This window comes from Tamandua tetradactyla, chromosome 1 (assembly GCF_023851605.1).
Source record: "Tamandua tetradactyla isolate mTamTet1 chromosome 1, mTamTet1.pri, whole genome shotgun sequence".
Classification (NCBI taxonomy): domain Eukaryota; kingdom Metazoa; phylum Chordata; class Mammalia; order Pilosa; family Myrmecophagidae; genus Tamandua; species Tamandua tetradactyla.
This window is the reverse complement of record NC_135327.1, coordinates 215,012,587-215,032,869: the sequence shown is the minus strand read 5'-3', so window position 1 is coordinate 215,032,869 and position 20,283 is coordinate 215,012,587. Positions and strand designations below refer to the sequence as shown.

The window sequence follows — 20,283 nt, the reverse complement described above, 5'->3', positions numbered from 1 at the left end:
CCTAACCAGGTAGAAAATTATTTTGCAGACACACTGACAGATGAAGACTGTTCCTCCATCACAATGACAACACTGTTGAGTATTATTCTGTTTCAAGTTTTGTATAGCCCCATTCACTGTAGTCCTCTTACATAACTCTTTGCTAATCTAATATCTTAAAGTGATCCTGCTCAAAATAAAACTTGTCCCTCCCATTTCTCAACCTCTTTCCTAAGGCAAAATTCAGGTACCAGCTTTGATTGCTCTTTTTCCCTCTAATTTTCACACCTGCATCCCTAAATCCTTTTGCTTTTGTTCTTACTTGTTACTAAAATCTTATCATTCACTCTCTATTCTTTCTGCCTTTGTCTTGGTTCAACCTCCTACCTTCTTTGGCCTGGACCAACACAGTGGGCTTCCTGCATGCATCCTATCCTGCCTTCCAGATTCTCCTTAGTTTCTCAATGAGTCCTTGACACAGGTTAAGCTGTTACTTTGTTAAAATACAAATCTGATTATGTCACACATTTAAATATGACGGTTTGGGAATCTTATTGCCTATTGTAGAATACAATTCAAGGTAGACAGGTTTGCTCCCGTCTTTCCAGCCCCATCTCCTGCCACTCTCATCTGTACATCATCCTAAAGAGATTATTTGCCACTTGCAATGTTTTTGGGATTTGACTCATGCTCTTTCTTTTGCTTAACATATTATTCCATTTTTTCTATGGTTGACACTGTCATCCTGATTTTCAAGTTCAAACTTAAATGTCATCTTTTCTAGAGGTCTTCTCTGAGGCAAAACAAAGCCTTTCTAATTTTTTTTCTTTTAATACTGTAAGTAGTTTATTTTCATATAATATTGACTACTACCCAACAATTTTGAGGACCTCCTACTTAATCATCACAGTAAACTTTTATTACAGATAAAGAAACTGAGGCCTAAAGAGTTTATCCAAGGTCACATAGGTACTAAGTGACAAATATAACTCTAGAACTGATGGTTTGATCTATTTGGCTAAATTAGTTTTGTATCTCCTTTGGTACACCTCATCTTCTTCCATTGATCTTTGTATCACAATGCATAGTACATACGAGATGACTGAGTTCGGCCACGTGTCTGTGTAAAAGGGTCTAACATAGAGACCTACATGAAGGAGGTTTACAGGGAAGTACTCTTACAATCAACACCTGCAAAGAAATGGAAGAGACAGGATTAGAAAAAATGAGGGATTGTGATGTAGTCATAGCTAAAGCCTCAGTTCATCTCACAGTGAGCTCTGTAGCTAAAGTGACCCTAAAGAATTGGCTCATTTTAAGACAATTGCCACTGGATTTGGACTGTCAGCAGTGGTTGGATATAAACTTGGGGGGTTGGCTAGTCCTGGGGAGGGGCTCAACTGTGAGCAATCAATAGTTATTATTCTTGGGGGAGTGAATACCTCATTCTTGAAAGGGGCTTCTCAAGGCTCACTACTTCCTCTAAGACACTTACTCTTTTTCTTTGTATTCTCTCCTTTTATGTTCTTAAAAAGATTGATTATTTCCCACCCCCCTTTAACTTTATTTCTCACACTGATTTGATAGTTATTCATTCAATTTAGTGGTTACCCTAACATTTTTATATACCTACTTGCCTTATTAGTGCCTGAAGTTAATCACTATTTCTTTCCACTTCCCAGTTGACACACAGACCTTAGAATACTTTAAGTATCTGTCATCTTAAGTGATAGTTGTCTAGACTTTACTTCCGCTGTGTTTTTATATTTGGTAATTAGCCAGTATTATTATTGTTATTATTATTATGTTGTACAGATTCTCTAATATGTGTACTATCTCTAATACTTTAACTCAATCCTTTTTCTGGATTAAGTTTTCTTTTTTCTGAAATATCTCCTTAATAGTTCTTTCAGAGAGGATCTTTTAAATATATATTTTCTCAGTTTTCTTCAGTTTGCCTCACCTTTGAATGATCATTTGACAAGTTGCTGAATTCTAGGTCTACAGTTATATAGTTTCATCACTTTGAACATACCATTCCATTACTCCTGGCTTCTATTGTTGCCTTTGAGAAGTTTTCAGTTGAGGTCCTCTACTAAAAAGGTACTCTTCAGTCGCCAACATCCCACGTAGCTGGGGGAAAGAATGCCCTAGAACGGCAGAAGAGAACTTGGCTTTGTACAGTGCCATCCAGTAGAGTAATCTAGTTCAGGGAGGAATGCAGGGAAGGAAGAAGAGATGGAGAGCTCCAGCTAACAGTTTCATGTTAAAGTTAGAGCTTAAGTAATTCTAAAAATATTCATATGAAGGTTCTTTAACTCAGTGTAGAAATGCACTCATTCTAAACTATTCTGGGAGAAGCAATATAATTTTCTTCCCGGTCTCTAGAGCCTTAACCAGCCCTTGAAGCAACCTAAGGATTTTTTTTTTTTACACTCTGATTTAGAAGAAGATACCTTTAATTTTCGTATTCATCACCTATGTCTTTGTTGACCTGAACTGCTTCACAAAAACTGATTTTGAGGCTAGAAGGCCAAAATCAAGGAATCAGCAAGGCCTGTTTTCTCTATAAAGACTGTTGTAACTGGTAGTGGTAGAGGCAATCTTTGATGTTCCTTGGCTTATATTTCTGCCCACATGGCAATGTCTTCTCCTTTTTTGCCGTGGTCACTTCCATGTTCTCTTTTTATAAGACCTCCAGTAATGTGGATTAAAGCCCACCCTGGTTGAGTTCACCACATCTTATCAAAAAATAATATCTTCAAAAGGTCCTATTTAGATTGGTTCACACCCACAAGGATTCAGATGAAGATGTCAGGGCACATAATTCAAGCTATCACACTTCCTTAAGCTGAGAAAGGGTTAGATTTTAAGCAGAAGAGCACTTGAGAATGCTTATTTGTGAAGCCTAGATAATCTCACCAAATTCAGTTAGTTCAATTATTTCCTTCAGTCCAAGAACTTTCCTTGTACAGAGCTTTAGTAGAAAATTCTTCCATGGATCTCCATGTCCCAAATAACAGTATAAAATAAAAAATTTAATAATCTACGTTCTCTAAGGTGCTTTGCCAGAAACATAAATGTATACAAGATTTTTTGCATAAAATAGGATCTTAAAATCTGGTTAGGCAGGAGATGAAAAAGATAAGAAAAGGATAAATACCGATTTTCCATTTAAAATGGAAATTGCAGATCACAATAACTAATTTCCTCTCCTGTGATTTTCCTTAAAAGAAAATCATGAAGATATCAAAATTTGCAGAATTACAAAAGCAGTGTAAACTAAGTTTTGCAGAACTCTGAGTAAATATCACAGGGTAGACACAGTACTGTGAAATTTGCCATGAATAAACAGCTCTTTCAGTTCAAAAACCCAACATGGAAAAGGAAGGAAAAATGGAAAACTTTTTTTTTTATCAATTGTTATTATGTATGTCCTACTTGGAAAATGCATGGCTTATATCAAGAAAATCAGATTACTAATAATGCTTTTTCTTCCTCCTATACCTTTCTCTAAGTTATCAATTCCTCTCTAAACACATTCACTGGGCCTTAGATCACATCTTGAAAATGTCTCACTTTACTTCGGTGGTCTTTGGAAAGAGGCCCTTCACAGGTCTTACCTCAACTTTTATCCAGCTGCAGAATGACTGTCTCAAAAAGTCTCACGCTCACACTTGGGATCAATTTGAAATCCATCAAGGCCCAATGTGTTCTGTGTCTGCTTCTCTATCTCATCACCTGGGATTACTCTGGTGTAACTTGTGCTGTAATGTAAGTTTTCACAGAACTGTTCATGTTTCTGGGTCTCTGCTTCTACTGTTCCCTTTACCTGGAAGTCCTTCTCCCTAGTCGAGATGACTATCTTTTCCTTCCTCTTCAAAGGCCATTAAAAGTCCCTCCCAAGAAGCTTTCATGATGATTCTGGTCTGAATTGTGGTTCTTCTGTGCTGCATTCCAGTCCTCCAGCAGTTACCACTCTTCTGCTTACAAGAATGTCCATTAGACAGTGAGCTTCTAGGGTTTTGCAGCTCTTCTGTACTTTATTTGGTTTGTGGAATTCATGAAAGAAAGAAAAAAGAGTGAATTCACTCTAGTATTTTGGCTTTAATGATGGTTGGTAGGCAACAGAGTCAAATGGGCCCAAACAAAATTTAGGATTGGTCCCAGATTTGATTATTTTAAGTATTCCATGGTTATTTTATTATGAGTAATTAAAGGTAACTATATTCTCTAATGGAATATATTTCATTCTTGCAACTCCCTTGCGAGTGATATGACCTAGGTTCTCTTCTTAGTTATATTTTTAACTTGCAAGTCAGCAAAACTCCCTGCTTATTCATCATTAACTGAAAAGGCTATGATAAAAAATTTCCTCTGTAGCTCTCTTTTCTGTTCCTCCAGCTTCAACAGTGTGCTAGTAAGCATCAGTAATATTACTGTATTGGGTTGTGCCTTTTTACAGAAGGATTTAAATATACTGATTTTAAAAATTTTCCCCTTAACCTGAACATGCCATAAGCATAGGCTTAGTTGGACTTTCCAGTTTTATATGGTCCCAAAGGAACTTTCATGTTTGATTAAAGCTTCCTGTATTTACTAGGATTTGCCCATCTACATTCCAGGAAAGCATTCAACAGACCTGCTCCTGAGGAATTCAGGCTGCCTTAACAATGACCTCCCTTGTTGCCAGAAGGCGCAGTGGGTAGCAGACACATGGCAGTTGGTCAATAGCTACAGAGTCTAAATCTCTTCTTAGCACTTTGGAATAACTTAATGCCAAACAATATTTGGTTTTCAATGGTTGCCATAGAAATATACTGAGATTAGGTGAGTTATATCACGATTTCTGACAGGTGACCCAAACCAGACTAAATAATTAAAAATCCATTTTTTATTGGTGAAAACATAGAGTAGAAAGGTAATAATTCAAGATAACAAGAGTTAATGCAGATGGGATGGATCATATGCTCTCTAACATACTTCTGATTTCTTGTTCTGGGCTGTGTCATGCTGGTCTACCAAGAAGAGATGTTTTTCCTCTTTCTTTCTTTCTTTCTTTCTTTCTTTCTTTCTTTCTTTCTTTCTTTCTTTCTTTCTTTCTTTCTTTCTTTCTTTCTTTCTCTCTCTCTCTCTCTCTCTCTCTCTCTCTCTCTCTCTCTCTCTCTCTCTCTCTCTCTCTCTCTCTCTCTCTCTCTCTCTCTCTCTCTCTCTCTCTCTCTCTCTCTCTCTCTCTCTCTCTCTCTCTCTCTCCCTCCCTCCCTCCCTCCCTCCCTCCCTCCCTCCCTCCCTCCCTCCCTCCCTCCCTCCCTCTCTCTCTCTCCTTCCTTCCTTCCTTCCTTCCTTCCTTCCTGTCTTCCCTCTTCTCTCCATCTTTCTCTCTCCCTCCATCCTTTCCTCCCTTTCTCCCATGATCTCTTCCTTTCTGCCTTCCTCCTTCTCTTCCTCTCCTCTCCTTTCTTTTCCTTACTTTCATTTTCTTAGTGTGTGTTTGGTGGTTATGTTCTTATATCACATTATTTAAGGTATTAGGACATGAGATGAGATGCCATTTTCTCATTGGTCAGGCTAATCTACATCATACAACTTTGTGCTTTACCCAAAGAAATAATACTATCAGTAGTACTATTTTATAATTGCCCATGTCTAAATATATATCCCAGTTTAAACTGGAAGAGGCTTTAGAGAAAAAATAAATAAATACAGTTTTACTTTCTTTTTTTGTCATCTCAAAGCAATCCAGAAAATAAAACAATAAATTACAAGGGCAGGTAGTAAAAACTTGGGATGATTTGCTGCTTTAAACATGTTCCTATATTTAATCTATTCCTGTGAGTGTGAACCCATTGTAAGCAGGGCCTTATAATGAGGTTACATCAGTAAAGAAAATGTGGCCACCTCAGGCAGGGTGGGCCTTAATCCTATTGCTGGAGTCCTTTATAATTGGAGTGAAATTCAGACAGAAGGAGAGAAAAAAGCATGAAAGAGGAGGCAGGAACCATGAGACCCCACCATGTGACCTGCCCCATGATAGAGAAGCCAAGGATTGCTGGCAGCCAGCCCCTGAATGCTGGTCTTCAGGAAGAAAACATTGCCTTGATGAAAGTGTGATTTGGACTTGGTTAAAATCTCAAAAACACGAGCTCATACATTGGCATTGTTTATGCCAACTCATTGCATAGTATTTGCTTGAGAAGCCTAGGAAGTTAAACCAAAACTCTAGGTGGACAGATTTAAAATACAGAATAGAAGCACAGATTGGATGGCAATTCATCATATTTCACACATTTTTTAGTTTGAGCTGCAATTCTTTCAAAAAACAACCCTGGAGGAGTATAGTATGGGTTCTGTTATAAGGATAAGGAAAAGGGAATGGGCATTTATTGAGCATATACTATTTGCCAAGCACTGATATGGAAAATTCTTAATAAGGTTCAAATTTCATGTTCATATGTCCTGTATGTTAAGTACTTCTTAGGCACATAGTATAACAGAGGCACCAAAAGAAAAGTGGAAGTTTCCTTCTCTGACCCCTAATCTTTTCACTGAAAAAAATCTCACAATCAACAGTTTTGTGAGCATCCTTAGAAAAACCATATTTTTCTATAAACTTGTATAAATAATCTTCTTTTTGTATTCTCAAAGGGAATCACTACCTACTATACACATATACATGCTATGTATAATATACACACATCTTGATTTTTCAATTAAATAATAAATACTTGAGATTTTTTCACATAAGCATATGCAGCCCTACCTCATTCTTCCTAATGATGTTTTATGAAAATGGTATATTTTATTCAACAACTTCTATATTGAAGGGCATTCAGGTTGTTTCAAATTTTTCCTACATAAATTATACTACAATAAACATTTTTGTTATATGTTTTGCAATACTTTGATGAGTATATACACACAATCAAAACCTAAAAGTGCAAATGACAGTCAAAGGATATCTGCATTTAAAGTTTTGATGGATATTGCCAAACTGCTTTGCAAAATTGATGTCACAAATTATATTTCTCATTGTCATTCCTCATATAGGTAATTCTGTATTCAATTTGCAGATGAAGAAGTTGCAAATCAGAAAGCTTTGGAAGATCAGGTATCTGCAAAATAGGGCTCACAGTAAGAACCCAGTTCAATGTGACTGAAAACCTCTCTACACTTCAAAATAACACTTCAGTGAAGATCAGATTAATAGACTTTGAAAAAAAACATATCATAGTTTGGAAATAGTAATAATTGCATTGTTCAGGAAAATAAGAGATGTTATGGTATCTATAATTATCTGTATGTGTTTAGTAATACCTATAATTTTATTCTCCCTGTATTAGGTCAAGATGCCATTTTTTCCCCTTTAGACAGTAATGAGAAGCAAATCAGATAATAGAACTTTTATAGGGAAATGCACTATTATGTGGCTTTACTGGATATGACTCTTGGAGTGTCAATTTAATTTCAAGGGAAAGTTGGAGAGCCAGTGCTTTCCAAGAGTTATCAACATGATAAATAAACTACACAATGTTCATTTGTAAATTCCATGCTGGATGAAATTTTTTTCCCCAAGCAGACTAAAAACTCAAAAATCAAGATGAACGGTAATTGAGAAATTCTCCTTCTAAGACAATGGAGAAGCTGTAAAAAAGAACAGGCCAGAAGAGGAACTTTTACTTGCATTTGGTTCAAACCAAGTACTCATAGAGTTACTCTTATCATGAATGAGGTATTGTGCTAAGGAACCTAGAAAGTACAAGAAGCTAGGATAAAACTGTGATTCTCAAAGGAGTTGGTAGTTAACCATTCAAGAGTTAAAATGCAGTTTAATACCAGAAATGACTCTATAAATCAATGTATGACTGCCAAATAAGTGGTACCAAAATGAATGCCTAGGAATCCAGATATGAAAGATGACTTAGACAAGGGAAGGCTTTATAGAGAAGATTAGATTTGAGCAGGGGCTTGAAGAGCTTCTAGATGCTGAAGAGGCAAGGAAGCAGGGAGGGCATTCATGGCAGAAAGCAAATCCGGTTACTTAAATTGAAGTTGCACAGCAGCATTGTTTAATAGGGTAGATAGATCCTTCAGAACCAGTTGCCTAGAGAAACTCATGTTTCAGCTTTTAGTTTTGTTGAATCTACCTGGGCCAAATGTTGATGGAAGTTTGCTTGTTTGACTAGTTTCTTATCTTTTCCAGTGCAAATATAATGTTATTGATTATTCTGAGATTCTAGTGCTTCACTTATGAAAACTCATAGAATTAATGAAAAAACTCGACTGCCATATTATCACAATATATTACATTGTCACATTATTTTATGGTATACTAAGTGATATTATATTACATATTATATGTCTCCTGACCTCTTTTTTTATTCTATCATAAGACCTTGAGACTTTTGTGAGTAATTTTAGAAAAGCAATGCAGCATGTACCTGACTAATTGAGAGTCAGAATAAGACGAGCCTGAAATAAAGGTATAAATCAAGGAATATTAAAAAGTCTTCATTTATCTGGGTGGTGCAACAGTGGCTCAGTGGCAGAATTCTTGCCTGCTGTGCCCCAGAGACCTGGGTTCGATTCCTGGAGCCTACCCATGTTAAAAAAAATAAATAAATAAATAAAAGGCTTCATTTATACAAAGTTTCCTTCATGGTACTTCAAATTTTTGCTGTTAGAATCACAGCCCACCACCTATTTTTATATAGCCCACAATCTAAAGAATAATATTTTTTGACACATGAAAATTTTATGAAAAGCAAATTTCAGTGCCATAAGCAAAGATTTTTGGAACACATCCATTCTTGTTTGTTTTTTTTTTATTGTCTGTGGCTGTTTACACATCACAATGGTGGAGTTGAGTACTTACAATATAAACTCTACAGCCCCTAACATATAAAATACTTTCTATCTGGCCCTTTACCAAAAAAGATCTGCTGACTCTTAGATTAGGGGATATTTATAAATAAAAAGTGGATTAGGGGATATTTATAAATTTATAAATAAAAAGTGCTTCCTAGAAAGATAATGAGAGGGAAATGATTACGACGTTAGCACTCACACTAATATTTTCCTGAATTTGTTTACTTGGTCCCCTTGGGCAAGTGCTGGATGGGCTATGCTAGGGTATGAGTGGCCTTCTCCCTCACCTCTCTCCAGCGCCGGTGTCTTCACCATAGCTTTCATGTAGGTGGAAAGCCAAAGGTATTGGAGCCAATTCCTAATCATTTCAACAGTCCCATTCTCCCTTCTCTTGTCTTGGTCTGGGCTCCCCTGAACATATCTGATCCAAGCTTCTCAACTTCTGACATTTATCTGGGACTGTTCTTACCTCTTCTCCAAGATTCTTTGTACTGAGTATTCTGAGAAAGATTGAAGAATGAAAACCCTAGACAAGAAGTTCTCAAATTTTGGAGCCCTGGGCTTCTCTGAGACTCTTTCAGGGAGTCCGTAGGTCAAAACTATTTTCATAGAAATACTAAGATCCTATATGCTTTTCTGCTGGGCATATTTGCACGGATGGTACAGAAGTAATGGTTGGTAAAACTGCTGGTGGTGGAGTCCAGACAATGGCACCAAACCGTGATCGTAATATCTCTGTTCTTCACTACCAAGCACTTACAATAGAGAAATAAAAGCTAGTTCCTCTTAAGAATTTATTAGATGAAATAGTAAAAAACTTTAATATTAATATTATCAAGTCTTAGCTCTTGAGTATATATCTTTTAACATTCTGTGTGATGAAATGAGATGGTCACAAAAAGTAGTTCTGCTATATAGGGTAGAATGATGGACATCTCCAGATTTGCAGGCTGAACTAGCCACTTTTTTTCATGGAACACCTTTTTACTCTCAAGACTGCCTGACAGATTAGAAATGGTTATTCATGAATGAATATTTGGCAGACGTTTTTTGAAAAATAAACAAAATAAGCCTGTCACTTCAAGGAAAGCAACTGATAATACTTGTTGCCTCTGATAAAACTTGAGCCTTTGAGTGAAAATTAGAATTTTGAAAAGTTTGTATCCACCACCATGATCCTGACAGGTCCCCAATACTTCAAGACTTTTCTTATGAGATCTGTGATAATATTGTGAAAGTGAATTTTTGATATTACATAATGAAATGTGTTAACATTTGGAAGAGCTGCATAAGTCCAATCTGATATTTTCAATACGGCCAGGCTTTGTACTTCAAGATCATGCGTGGGTAAAGGATTCATTCAGTGATCAAGACCAACGGGTTTTAATGTGATAGATATGAAACATTCATTGATATAGTTTCAGAATCCATATTGCAACTGATCTTTAAGAAAGTACTATTTGTCAAGTGTTGCTGTATTTCCACAGAATAGCCACAATTATCTGAAGGGCTATTAAAATAGTCTTCATTTTTCAATGATCTGTGTGAGGCTGGTTTTCAGCTATTTTTCAACCCAATCTACATATCACAACTGGTTGAATGCAGAAAATTAGTTGAAAATTCAGATTTTTTAAAAAAAATCAGACATAAAAGGAGTTGCAAAAATTAAAAAAATGCCATTTTTCACTTATTTTGGGGGTTCAGGGATGTAGTTATTTTTCAAAATGTTATATTTATTAATTTGTAATGGGTTTATTATCACTATTTCTAAATAAATTAGTAAATATATTAAAACAATATCTCTTTCAATTGTCAATATGGAAAATACCAATAGCGATAATCCACATAAACAAAAGCTCTTTGGGGTCCTCAGAATAATTTAAATGATAAAGAGGTCCTGAGACCAAATATCTTGAGAACGTCTATTCTAGAGGTCAGAGGTGGAAATTGGAGCAATTGCCTAAAGCTGAGGTGGAGAAGACTCAACTGGGGTTGGAGAGTAGCGGTGGAATGGATTTGGCTTGAGAGATGTGGAGTGAGCCTTGTTGAAAACCTGTGGGTTTAAGTAGCAGCAGAAGAAGGAGCTAAGGATTTAGGAAATGTTGAAATGGAGCCTACCAGATAGCTGTAGACTGAGTTTGGCTAGTGTGGGCTCTAGGTCCTTGTGCTGCCACTAGAAGAAGCTGGTGAGTTTTAACCTACACTTCTCTTTTCATAATATCTCTGGACAGCAAGACTCAGACAACAGCATTTTGGGCCTATCTGTGTATCTGGCCCCTCTGATTTGGGGGTTACATGTTTAGAGAAAGAGATGAGAACCTCTTATTCCATCCCCTCGCCACCACAAGAAGGAAAGTACATTCCCTTACAGGTGATTCTAAAACAATGCAAATTTGAGGAAGATCTTGCTTTCTCTCAAATTTAGCCCCACAATCTTGCATAGTCCTAAAATAGTAATAATATTATTTCATCATTAGAGAGAAAATTTTTAAAGCACATGTAGGTTCAGGTCCTCTTAATTTCCACTATTTCTTTTTTTTTCTTCCTTTCCTCCTTCTATTACTTTTCTTCTTTTAATCTGTTCTGGACTATATAACTTTGTATACTTCCTCAATTCCTTTTGTGGTATGAGGTAGTTTACAAATAATAATTCATAATATAAAACATAGCACCCTTGTAAATGAATTTAATCTAAACAGTACTCAATGTTCTCAATTCTGTCCTAATAACACGGGATATTTTATAATGTCTTCCTTTTGAAAATACTATAGTCTGGTATTTTTGTTCTGGCGGTAAAATACGATGACTTAATGAATATATGAGAGAAATTATTTTTGGTAATCAGATTAATAATTTTAATAATTATTAAGTGCTTATAAATCAAACTTTATGTTGTAAATTTCTTTTAATGGAATCTTTTAGGAATGTATTTGCAATTGTGCTGAATATGAGGCTGGTGAAGAGAAGATGCTAAAGGTACAGACTTGTCAGGTGGGTCACAGAAATAGAGTTAGGCAGGAACAGTCAATAAGAAGGTTGGAGTCTATTTTCCACATTTTTTTCACGTATTTCTCTTCTTCCTCTTTGAGGAAAATGTATGAAGAAGTATGAAAGTTGCTGGGAGTAAAATAGAGAATGACTCATTCAGTATGATATAGTCTGGTTAGGATAAGCATCAGAAGACCCTTAATTCACCTGATAAGTTCATCCTTTTTTACACATATATATATGTATGTAATTTAAAATGTAAATTTCAATTAAAATGTAATTATATATTTAAGTAATATGTAATTGCTAGCATAATTGACTAAACTTCCAAATTTTGTTTAAAAATGTATTATTTTCGGCAAATATCACGTGTGAAGGCCCATTTGTAATTATTCTTTCTTATGAGGAACTTAAGTATGGTGAAATGAAGAAGAAAAAACTTGTGCTTTGGGTAGTGTTTTGCATAAACCAGGAATCCCAGAGAGTCTGCCTTTCAGGAATGCTGGGCACTGTGTAAGTAGACCACTTGGGTTTGTATTTATATTTCTAGTGGACAATGCCTTGTGAGGCCGCTTATGTTTAGGCAGATTAAAAAGATGTTTTTTAAAAAGTCAAAAACCTAGTTTCCAATTTTTTTAAAAATTTTTATTGATCTGAATTTTAGAAAAGTAGATAGTGTGGAATCTGAGATCTCTTCCAACTTTCACAGTTGAATATGATTTTTCCACTCATTCCAATGACAGTTTGTATTCAGTTATGAAATTTTAAAATGTTATGATTGGCTTATTATCATAAAGGATGATTTAATTTGTCCAATCTGGAAACTGTTCATAAATGCATATATATATATATATATATATATAGTATATATATATACTATATATATATATATAGTAATAATCTATTGTTGCATGCAAAATAATTTGACTAACAATAGTTGAATAAGGCTTACAGTTTGTTTGCATGTCACTAAAGAATTTGCTGGAATTACTGGCTTTTAAATATGTTACTTGGCTTTATCTATAGGCAAATTAAGATTTTTTTTAACTTTTTTTATTGTATAATATAGTATATATACAAAGCAAAGAAATAAGAAAGCAATAGTTTTCAAAGCACTCTTCAACAAGTAGTTACAGGACAGATCCCAGAGTTTGTCATAGATTACCATACGATCTGCTCAAATTTTTCCTTCTAGCTGCTCTTGAATATAGGAGGCTGAAAGGCTTAAATATTTTTTTATCACCACAATCAACATTTTTTTCCTTCTTTTTTTTGTGAAAAATAACATATATACAAAAAAGCAATAAAATTTCAAAGTACAGCACCACAATTTAGTTTTGAATGTATTTCAGAGTGTGACATGGGTTATGATTCCACAATTTTAGGTCTTTACTTCTAGCTGCTCTAAGATACCGGAGACTAAAAGAGATATCAATTTAATGATTCAGCATTCATATTCATGTGTTAAATGCTATCTTCACTGTATAACTCCACCATCAGCTTTGATCTTTCCATCCCTCTCTTAAGTGGTGTTTGGGCTATGACCTTTCTAACTTTTTCATACTAGAAGGGTCTGTCACTAATATGGGGTAGGAAGATGGAACTGTCTGATGTTCTGGAGAGGCTGGGCTAGGTTTCAGGACTTATCCAGACCAGGGAACCATCTGGAGAGTGTAGGTTTCTCAAAAGCTACTCTAGTGCCTGGAACCCTTGTGGAATCTTATATATTGCCCGAGATGTTCTTTAGAATTGGCTAGAATGGTCTTGGTTGGAGTTTGGCAGGTTATGATAGGTAGCAAGGTCTATGTGCATAAGAGCAACCCCAGAGTAGCCTTTCAACTCTGTACTCTATCTCTTCCACTGATACTTTATTAGTTACACTTTTTTCTCCCCTTTTTGTCAGGATGGAATTTTTGATCCCACAGTACCAGGGCCAGAGTCATCCCTGGGAATGATCTCCCATATAGCCAGGGAGTCTTTTACCCTTGGATGCCATGTCCCACAGAGGGCAGGGCAATAATTTCACTTGCAGAGTTGGGAGAGAGAGTGAGGCCACATCTGAGCAACAAAAGAGGTCCTCCAGAAGTAATTTTTAGGCATGCCTATAGGTAGTCTAAACTTCTCCACTGCCTACATAATCTTCACAAGAGTAAGCCTCCAGATCGAGGGCATGTCCTATTGATTTGGATGTCCCTAAAGTTTGACACAGTATCAGGGGATTCCCTGATGGTAAGGTTTAATAGTTCCATATTCTTCCTCTCATCCCTCAAAGGACTTTTCCAATACTTTCTTTTTTTTTTTTTCAGTTTTTTTTATTAATTAAAGAAAAAAAAGAAATTAACACAACATTTAGAAATCATTCCATTCTACATATGCAATCAGTAATTCTTAACATCATCACATAGATGCATGATCATCATTTCTTAGTACATTTGCATCGATTTAGGAAAAGAACTAGCAAAACAACAGAAAAAGATATAGAATGTTAATATAGAGAAAAAATAAAAATAATAATAATAGTAAAAAAAAAGACACAAACAAACAGACAAACAACAAAAAAAAACCTATAGCTCAGATGCAGCTTCATTCAGTGTTTTAACATGATTATTTTACAATTAGGTATTATTGTGCTGTCCATTTTTGAGTTTTTGTATCTAGTCCTGTTGCACAGTCTGTATCCCTTCAGCTCCAATTACCCATTATCTTACCCTGTTTCTAATTCCTGCTGGACTCTGTTACCAATGAAATATTCCAAGTTTATTCTCGAATGTCGGTTCACATCAGTGGGACCATACAGTATTTGTCCTTTCATTTTTGGCTAGACTCACTCAGCATAATGTTCTCTAGGTCCATCCATGTTATTACATGCTTCATAAGTTTATTCTGTCTTAAAGCTGCATAATATTCCATTGTATGTAATACCACAGTTGGAAACAGCCAATACTTTCTTTTTACATGGGCAGACTCCAAGAATTGAACCTGGGTCTCCAGCATAGCAAGCAAGAACTCTGCCTGCTGAGCCACCATGGCCTGCTACCAATACTTTTTATCTGATTAATATACTCTAGGATGTATTCAGGCATTACAATAATCTATACAGGATTAAAGGATCTCTTTTGTATTCTGGGCTCCCTGTGTTCCAATTGTTCAAATGAGCTCTACAGATAGGTCAAGTTAGATTACGTGCTACAGAAAATTTCAGTCCCAGGCCAAACAAATCTTTCTTCCTTTGGTCTCAAAGATTATGCGTGGTTCTAAAATATAGATACTGTCTTCCTTATCCTTGTGTTCTGGATTACTTTAACCCCAATCTGATTGGCTTCATTCTTATCTCTAGATATCAGGTTATATGTATGTGTGTATATATATATATATATATATATATATATATATATCCAGAAGTAATAATCACCACTCTGGACTTAATGTGTCTGCTATAAAACCTTACAATCTAGGCACTGTTTTTTAATAAGCATTTTCTAAAGGAGACCATACCATTGTTGTTCTTTTGTTTCTGGCTTATTTTGCCTCACTAAACGTCCTACATGCTCACTCACATTGTTGCATGCTTCATGACTTTGTTCCTTTTTGTAGCAGCACAACCTTCATTCATAAGTACACACCATTAATTGCCAATCTACTTCTCAGTTAGTGCATCCTTCAGCTACCGGCATTCATCAGGCATCATATGTAGCATCCAAAGTCCACAGTCCATCAACACTCTCAATTTTAGATAATTTCATTGTTACCAAGAGAAAGAAAACCAATAAACAAGCAGTAAATCTAGACCTCCTCTTAACTCTTGTCCCTCCTTCCATTATTTACCTCTGCTGTTGCTATAATAGTGCTGATGGTTTTCTTTGGAATACACGAAGATATTTTTAACTTCAAAATCTTTAAATATCTAGAAAGTATAACTCTTATGAATCCAGACATGAAATTTTTGTTGATTCAGGCCATTAATGTGGCACAGAGTCACTTGAGTATGTTGATGTCTAAAAAGATTTTTTTTTCTTGTGACTGTATTAGTTTTCTCCAGAGAAACAAAACCAACACATTATATATAAATGTGATTTACTATAAGAATTGGCTTATGTGACCATGGGGATATGAGCATATCCAAACTCCATAGGGTACGCTGCAAGCTGGAAACCCCAATGAACTGATATTGAATTCCCCAGTTGAAGCTACATTGCTGAAGAAAAGGAAGAACTTTTTGACTTCCCAAATCTCAGTTCTGGCTTTAATGCCTCCAAGGGATTGGATGTGGAGACTCCCCACATTGGTGATGGCAATCTCTTTTGTTGACTGTGGCTGCAATCAGCTGTAGATGCAATGAACTGACTCTAGTTGCAAATCTATCTATCTATCTATGAATTACCCTCAGGGTAACAATCAGGCTAGGGTTTCCTTTTGACCAAACAGGACACCATAACCTAACCAAGATGACACATGAAATTAACTATCACAGATCATCCCTCATCAACTTGACACCCATAAACATCTCCTTAAACTATATTTAATCTCCAACTAAAGACAATAGCAGTCATATATCTGTCTAACATGATACAATTGTCCTAAGTACAACCAGATGTGTACTAGCCCTTTCTCCAGAAGAAGAAGTAAGCTCTTAGGTGGTACTCATCTTATTTTTGGTATCCTGTATCTTAAATATTGGGACATAAGCTTAATATAAATTATGCTATATGATGAAGGACATGAGAGGGAAGAAAACAAGGAAATTTTACATATATATATATATATATATATATATATATATGGAAATTCATAACAAAATAAGAAAGAAACATTCATAACAACTATAGTCCTCATTTAATATGGTTGTAGTTGGTATTTATAATTACTTTTTTCCAGTACCCACAGTTAGTTGTGGTTTAAACTGCCTTAATATGCCTGAATTGCTGCTGAAAATACCACACACTGGGTTGGCTTAAACGATTAACATTTTTTGTCTCATGATTTTGGGGGATAAAATTCTAAAATCAAAGTTTTGGCAAAGCTATGCTAACTCCTAGTAATCTTCAGCATTCTGGTGCTGGCTTGCCACCATCCTGGAGGATCCTTAACTTGCATCTATACCTACAGCTGCATGGCAATCTCCCCCACCTGGTGTCTGCTCTTCCAGTTTCCACTGACTTCCAGCTCCTGACTCTTCTCTGACTCACTGAGTCCTAATTCATTCTGCTTATAAAGAACCCCAGTAATGTAGACTAAGGTCCACCCTGATTCAGGTGGGCCATACCAAATAGAACCTTAGAAGCCTCTCTTCCACAAATGACTCCATTGCCTGAGTCACCTCGGCATGCTCAAAGACACTATTTACAGATAGTTTCACACCCACGGGACCATGGATTAAGATTAAGAACACGCCCTCTGTGTTAGTTTGCAAGCTGCCAGAATGCAATTTACCAGAACTGGAACGGCTTTTAAAAAGGAGAATTTAATAAGTTGCAAGTTTACAGTTCTAAGGAAGTGAAAGTGTCCAAATGAAGGCAGCAACAAGAGGTTCCCTTCATTCAAGGACGGCCGATGGGTCAGGAACACCTCTGTCAGTTGGGTAGTCACGTGGCTGGCATCTGCTGGTCCCTTCCTCCTGGGCTCTGTAGTCTCTGTTCCTGTTGGGGTTGCTCGTTTTGGTTCTCCGGGGCTGGCTTTTATCTCTTGGCTTCCCTTGGCCATCTCCAGGTTCTGGCTTGCTAAATATCTCATGGGAAGGCACATGGCAATGTCTGCTGGGCTCCAAGCATCTCAGAACATCTGTGTATGCTCTATCTGTCAGCTCTGAGGTTCTTGTCATTTCTCTCGACACACATCGGTGCTGTCCTGTCAGCTCCGAGGCTTCTGTCCACAATTGGGTACATCACATCTCCGTGAAGATAATGTAATCAAAAGATTACAATCTACATATTGAATCAGGATTAAAAGAAAAGGCCTGCCTCCACAAGATTGAATCAGGATTAAAATACAGCTTTTCTGGGGTACATAATAAATTCAAACCAGCACATAATAGATACAAACCTTCCTTGTGGTACATAATCCAATCTACCAGAGTCTCAAATACACCTGAGACAAACGGGTTTTGTGAGTAGGCTTATGCATAAACTAAGAATGTCTAATTGAGCAATGCTGACTCTCTGAACTTTCAATTATTGGAGCTAGCTCAGGAATAACTAGAGTGCACATATTAGAAACTGCACTCAAAATGGTGTGGAGAGTTGCTAGATGGCGTGCTATGGAAACGGGCTCAGGCACAACAGAAACTTTTAGCAAATAGCTGCTTTATTGCTTACACAGCACAAAGGTACAAAGGAGCAGGGAAGAGATCCCATCATGGCTCATGTCCCAGGAAGCCAACTGCTCAAAAGCCCATTGATGTAAAAAAGGAGAAACCCTGTGCTGTTTGAGTGTTGACTAGTTTATAGAATCCCAGGGGGAGGAGCAGCAGTCTCACCTGCTGCTGAGAGTTTCCACCCTGAGAGGCAGGTGGGGCTGCTTGTGACTGGTTTTGGGTTTAAGGTACCCTCAGGCCATTCCATTAGACCTAACAGCTCTCCAAGGCTATAGAATGGAAATTTATTGAAGCGCCTGCACACAATAGAAAAGAAAGGGGCTGTAGAGCTGGGAGATGGCTGCTAAGAGTGGCCCTACCCCCTAACAAATGGTATTCCCTCTTGAGGATGGAACTAGTTGCCACTTGATCTAGTCATTCCAGGGCCCTAATGTCAAGAAGGGTAAAACCCAAGAAGTTAGAGTAAAGAAACCAAAATAAAAAGGTCAACTGTGTTGACGCTTGTAATTTATCTGAAATCCCCATGATTGGTAAAAACACTTTGACTTCTTAATGTTACCAAACTAGTAAAACTAGCTCTTTATGATGAAGAAATTTAGATTATTATCTAATTACAATTCTGATGTTTTTCCCCAGTGGAATGAGGTATTTGGCCACATTCAATCTTTTAAAAAGGAAATGATCACAAGCACCAACCACAATTGATTACAAATTTGTATTAATATTATAATTATTATGAGAATTTGAGTCCCTAGTTGTATGTAGCTATTGAGGCATAATCAAGTATTTATAGACTTTATTTAAAATTAAAGAATTATATGGAGGTGCCCATATATCATTTCACATATCCAACATTCCATTTTTTATTGAATTAATACATTAAAAAATTAATGTTTGGGTCTATCTATATATTACAAATAAAAAAAAAGGTTATAATTGATCATAACCTGGCTGAGAAAATGAATAACAGAGCCTATAGTTAGGCAAAATTGTATTGAAACTTTTTTTAAGATCCTATAACCAGTAATTGATTTGGGAATATGCTACCTGATTCCAGGTTAGGTATGGCTAATATCTTAAACTGTTTAAAAGATGATTTTTTATACACTAAAATCAAATTTTATTACCTTAAAAAGAACCACCTTGTCTTTATAATAACTGATCAAAAGCATCTCCTATTAAGAAGCTGTTCGACTAATTTAGACTTTAGGAGAACATCTAGGAGGAGTTACATTTTATTAAATCGTTTAATTTTATTAAAAAGAAAGAAAGAAGCTTTGGCTAGTGTAAAAACTAGTTTTAAAATTGAAATTTAGTGTATATTTTGATCCTAAAATGTTATTGTAGCCTGAACTTGACCATGCATTCTCTCATACTTGTTTTTTATTTGTTTTTATCCAAATCTTTGTTCCACAGGTCAAAATTGAAAGGCTTTGCAAGGATTATAAAACAGCAGCTACAAATCTGTTGTTAAATTTATAATAACAAGAAACATATGGATCAATCCCCCTAAGAACTGGAGTTCCTCAGTTTCGGGCAAGGAGGTGAGGAGAGACATTTGGTAGCTTATTGCTGACTGCACCATTTTTTGGAGACAAAGACAGGCTGCTGAAAATAAAACATGTCAATTTTTCTCACAATGGAATTTTATTAGAGAAATCAGACTGTGTTAATTATGTGCTATAAGTGTGTTCTTGAAGGGCTGCCAACGATTTTAACCTTAAATATTAGTTTTCACATATCTGTTTGTTTCCCTTAGTTGGTGTATAATTGTTAAGCAAGTTGCTTCAATGACATCTAAGGCATAAGTGTAGTTGTTTTCATAAAGTACTTTCTGGGCACTTGAGGAGGTCCAACAAATAAGACCCCTTTCCTCCTCTTAGTCAAAAACTTTGAGAACCAGAGAGAGAAAGAGAGAGAAGGCAGCAGTAAAGTTGAGAAGAAGACGTGACTTCAGGGTATTGCAACCACAGACTTCCTAACACCAAACCTGAACTTACCCATTAGTGACAAGCTATACCAAATGGACTCAAGCCTCCCACTGGCACCTGCTTTTGTAACACTTAGGGTAGAAAGAGGACAGCAGAATCTGTGCTCTTCATTAGCTCTTAAAGCAAAACAGTAGGAGAGGCAAAGCTATG

The 20,283-nt window shown here is 36.2% G+C and overlaps 1 long non-coding RNA gene across 2 annotated transcripts in view; it reads left to right on the top strand.

Annotated features, from left to right (window-relative positions):
* The window catches only part of LOC143688076 (uncharacterized), a 188,186-nt gene extending 168,445 nt beyond the window's left edge, over window positions 1-19,741 (top strand). The window contains exons 3-5 of one of the 2 annotated variants that reach the window (XR_013177817.1): window positions 11,767-11,835; window positions 12,248-12,345; window positions 19,559-19,741. This is a non-coding gene — a long non-coding RNA (uncharacterized LOC143688076). Of the gene's footprint in view, window positions 1-11,766; window positions 11,836-12,238; window positions 12,346-19,558 lie in introns of both variants that reach the window. The other variant, XR_013177814.1, reaches the window with a different exon arrangement.
* Window positions 19,742-20,283: the final 542 nt, after the last annotated feature.